General features: G+C 32.9%; 1 long non-coding RNA gene across 1 annotated transcript; it reads right to left on the bottom strand.

Annotated features, from left to right (window-relative positions):
- Positions 1–2,421: 2,421 nt before the first annotated feature.
- LOC142518926 (uncharacterized) lies at positions 2,422–3,737 on the bottom strand. Its single transcript, XR_012813672.1, has 4 exons — positions 3,703–3,737; positions 3,408–3,473; positions 2,664–2,787; positions 2,422–2,586 (listed from the first exon to the last, which is right to left on the bottom strand). It is a non-coding gene; the product is annotated as an uncharacterized LOC142518926 (long non-coding RNA).
- Between the last annotated feature and the right edge of the window lie 1,059 nt (positions 3,738–4,796).

The raw sequence follows: 4,796 nt of genomic DNA, 5'->3' as shown, positions 1-4,796 counted from the left end.
AATATTTGGAATTCTAGGTGGATGATGGCGAGGAAATAACCAAAATTTGTGTGAGACGGTCTCACAGATTGTATTTTATGAGACTGGATCTTTTATTTTGGTCATTCAAAAAAATATTATTTTTTATGCTAAGAGTATTATTTTTTATTGTGAATATCGGTAGAATTGACTCGTTTCACAGATAAAGATTCGTGAGATCGTCTCACAAGAGACCTACACCGAGGAAATTTACTTAAAACATAAATCATAATAATAATAATAATAATAATAATAATAATAATAATAATAATAATCTCCTAAAAAATAATTATAAGAATTATAATATAAAACATAATAAAGCCCATTCAAAATTAAAATAAATAAATGTTTTCAAAAAAATTAAAATAAATAAGGCTTATATTTCCTTTGGTTTTCGGTCTATCGTATAAAAATATTCAACACAAATTTATTTTCACTAATTATATTAAAATTTTAATAAATTATGAGTTTTAGCCTTTGAAAGTAATCAATTTTTTTAAATCATAAATGCAATTGGGAAAGAAACAGTTGGTTTAAAGTGTGAGTAATTAATCACTTTATATTGTATTTTGAGGTTAGATCAAACTGAGTGTTAATGTATTGAATAGTAGGGTTAGTTTTACGAAAAGTCCGGACATAAAGTAAAGACAAAAACTTGTGTGAGACGGTCTCACGGGTCGTATTTTGTGAGACATATATCTTATTTGGGTCATCCATTAAAAAGTATTACTTTTTATGCTAAAACTATTACTTTTTTATTGTGAATATCGGTAGGGTTGACCTATCTTACAGATAAAGATTCGTGAGATCGTCTCACAAGAGACCTACTCATAAGTAAATGAACCAATAACATCTGTAATTTTAAGCGACATTCTTCCACTAGTTATAATATCATCATTAACGTTTTAAGTTACAGTGGCTGAAATACTTACAATTCTTGACTTTACAAAAGATACTAAAAATACAAATTCAACAAAAAAATCATGGTCCAGCTAAACCAATAAAGTGATTATGTTTTTGAGGAGTTAGTGATGGAATTAAATTAGGCATATATATTTATACAAGTCAAACGAAAATTATCAATGCATTAATTCAATATGAGATAACATATATAAGTAGTAACATATCTTTATAAAAATATCAAATAAAGTGAAATGCAATAATAGTTCACAACTCTAAAGTGATTATCATAGGTTAAAGATACGGCTCCCATCAACATTAAGGGTAGCACTTCTCGTCACGTACTCAATTAGAATCCGTACAAACAATCATTTACGAGCTAATGTGAACTCAAATTTCCAAACTGAATTCACATTGTTCAAATGAACCATTATAACATGGTTTAAATCTGTTGTTCTTTGGTCCCACTTTCAGGCCGAAACCACGTTGTCGAGTGGAGTAGAAATCTAGTACATAAATTGTTGCCTGGGACTCCAGTCGTTCAATCATTCAGTCCAGAAAATCAAATATGAAATACAATATTATATAGTGTGAAATGCACGATGTGAAGCAATATATGAATAAAACATTAGTTTATGAAAATTTATTATAAATTCCAATTCAAATGTCAAACTCTATTAGTTCACGAAATCGGTAGAAAAACTCATTTTGTTGGCTTACTTTTAGTCTCGATTTCAAGTTAATTAATCTATATTTACTTAATTAGATTATGGGAAAATTATATTAGTTGCTCATTATTGAATTTTGATAATGTTAAATTAATGATCTTATTCTCTAATTTACATTTTTTTCCAAATTAATCATTTTTCATCCGGTATTGACATATCGACAATATTTTATGTCAAATTTTCATTTTTTGATACCATGTCAACATTCAGATAAAAAAAGACTAAAATTTGTTATATATATACACACACACAAATGATGTATTTAGCGGGCTTAATTTACATCCTGTAACATGATAACATTATCATGTTACAAATATGTGATGTGTAATAAGTTCAAGATTTAGGGCGAATTTACAAGATTTTGCGGAATGACAGAAAGGAAATGTGTAATAAGTTCAGGGCCGAATGAGAAATATATATTCGGTTCATTCATGCCTGATGGAAAGATTAATGGTGGATGCAACTAATGTTTTCTGGCTTCATCAAAACTGTTCTCCAGGCATGAATGACCTATTCCTTTAAATGGGACCTCATCAGTCTCTGTACTATCAAATTCATCATCGTTGCTGCTCCATTTCCTTCTCGTAATTTTGGGAACCAAACGCACAAATTCTTTCGTATTTAACGACGAATCATCATGGGTTTTCCGTTCAAATCGAACTGCACAAAATATCATCCATGGTTGGTCAAAAAAAGTTGCTATATTCCAGCTTCATGTTTTGATTCTTATATAACAAGAACAAGAGAAACACACCTCAAGCTTAAAAATATGACTCTCTTCTGGTTTTCATCTTGTCTATCAGATTCTGATGCGTCGTATTCACCATGTTCTTCTCGATTTGCTCTTTCCAGGATAACTTTTATGGTCTCACCAGTCCTCGGGATGTACCCAAACGCTAGCTTCACATACAAAGCCTGACACGGTTTCATACTGGTGACCCTGAACATCCAAAAACAAGAATGTCAGCAGCATCAATGGACTTGGCAACTGTGAACCCGAGGGAAAATGAAAAGTACCTCCGGCATTTTAATGTTAAGGTCTTCGGATAGCTGCCCAACGGTAGTATTAGCATCCATATCATATATACCATCGGCATGCATCATGCATGAAAATATAAACAGTCTTTTTCTGGATTTCTTCCTGCCATGTATAGTAAAATACAGAAGAAGCCGAGTCAGAAATTAAGTTATTTTTCAATGCTCCTCCGCCAATACCAGTAGAACTGGTATTGCTAGCATAATAAATGCAAAACATGATACAACACTGCCAGAAAAATTGTAAAATTCCATGCCGACATGTAAACGAAAAACACCTTTTGTTACGGAATGGGAATTGGTAGGCGTAAGATGCTGGGGTCGTCAATAAGCATTGAAATGCAATCAAATGGACGCAAAGAATTCTACATCAAAGAACGTACGAATTCCAAAAAAAATGTCATTGTTGCAGAACAAAATCCTCAAATCTCAACAGGGTATTAAGAATAAACTGATTATTTACGGCTAGGTTCCTCCAAAATTCAAATATTATCAGACTATTATGCAATAGCGAACTAAAAAAAATCTTTTTGAGTTAACAAGTATTCAGTTTATGTCAACTCAATGATCACCTGGCAAATCTTGTAGCTTTTCAGCACAATATCGACACCGCAAACATAAATCAAAAGGCAACCAGAGAATGAAAATTTTATGCATGGGATAGGACATGCATCTGAAATTAGTGATAGATTCAGTAAAACACTCGGTATCATCAAATGACCTTACTTTTGAATCATTTTCATCAAAAATCTCACCAACAATTTCTTCCACTACGTCTTCAAGGGTCACTATCTGTTGTAGAATAAGAGAGAGTAACATTACATAACAACCACAGATATCCATATCACGGTGGTGTAAAATATATATAAAAAGCCGAGGAATAGCTGTTAAGATTGGAATTTGGACCTAACGCAAACTCAAAAGCTAGTTCTAGAGAGATGATCGTCCAAGACCATATATACCACTCCCAGATATTTTATCCAACCGATGTGGGACAACTAACAATAGGCGAATAGATTACGCCAACAGTTCCGCCATATTCGTTTACGAATATAGACTTCCTATACTTATCTTCTTTCTTTTTCAAAAATTAAAAAAAATTGCAGCTACTGTCATTAAAATCTAACACAATTTTATCGTCAGAACTTACCCGAATGTATTTTAATTAAGTAAATAAATCCTATAATTTTTTCTTTTGAATTTTAATTTTTTAAGTTCATTGTTTTTGAAGTATTTTTCAATCGCCATTTCTTACGATCACACAAAAATAAATGGGAGGCTGGGTGTTACGTGTCAATCTTCATACATTACAACCCATGCCATAGACACGTAATGGTAGTGGCTTGCTGAAGAATAGGTCAACTGGAGTAGAGGGAATTGAGGATCAAATTATATTAGTTTTATAATTGGCTTAGTGGGTAGTTATTATCATTTATAATTTCTGATGTCTATAAATAATTGTACTTGTTTTTAAGGAAAGGGAATCGGTTGTTCAGAAAAATTCACTCATCTCTTCCTCAATTGTTTCTTTCTTTCTATATCAAATTCTAGCTTATCAATTGGTATCAGTGTCAGGTTACACGACGTCTCCATCATCGACACCCGTGGTAAAAGCAATGCAGAATTTCGCAACGACGTTAATGAAATTTTAGCCCGACATGAATCGAACTTTGACCAAGTTCACGTGACCTTGCAAAAGGTGTTAACCGAGCTTCAATCTCTTCGACTCTCGCACAGCCCAAACACGAATCATCTTGAAATCAATCCTTTTGGCAGAAACGAAACCTTACAACAACATACCTCTCGTTCTAACTTCTCCAATGAAAACCATCATCAACATCTTTCCTTGTCATTCCCCAAATTCAATGGGGAAGATTCAACAGGTTGGATTTATAAAGTTGAGCAGTATTTTGAGATAAAAAATATTGCACCAGATGAACAAGTCCAACTAGCTTCCGTTCATTTAGAAGGAATTGCTCTTCAATGGCATCGGCGGTTGACGAAATTCCGCGGGCCATTGACATGGAATGAATTCTCTAAAGCTGTTCTTCTTCGTTTTGGCCCAACTGATTACGAAGACCCATCGGAAGCTCTAAGTAGGCTGAAACAAACCAC

The sequence above is a fragment of the Primulina tabacum genome, chromosome 11, assembly GCF_025594145.1.
Source record: "Primulina tabacum isolate GXHZ01 chromosome 11, ASM2559414v2, whole genome shotgun sequence".
Lineage (NCBI taxonomy): Eukaryota > Viridiplantae > Streptophyta > Magnoliopsida > Lamiales > Gesneriaceae > Primulina > Primulina tabacum.
Note: the sequence above shows the minus strand (reverse complement) of the source record. Positions and strands in the feature narration are given on the sequence as shown.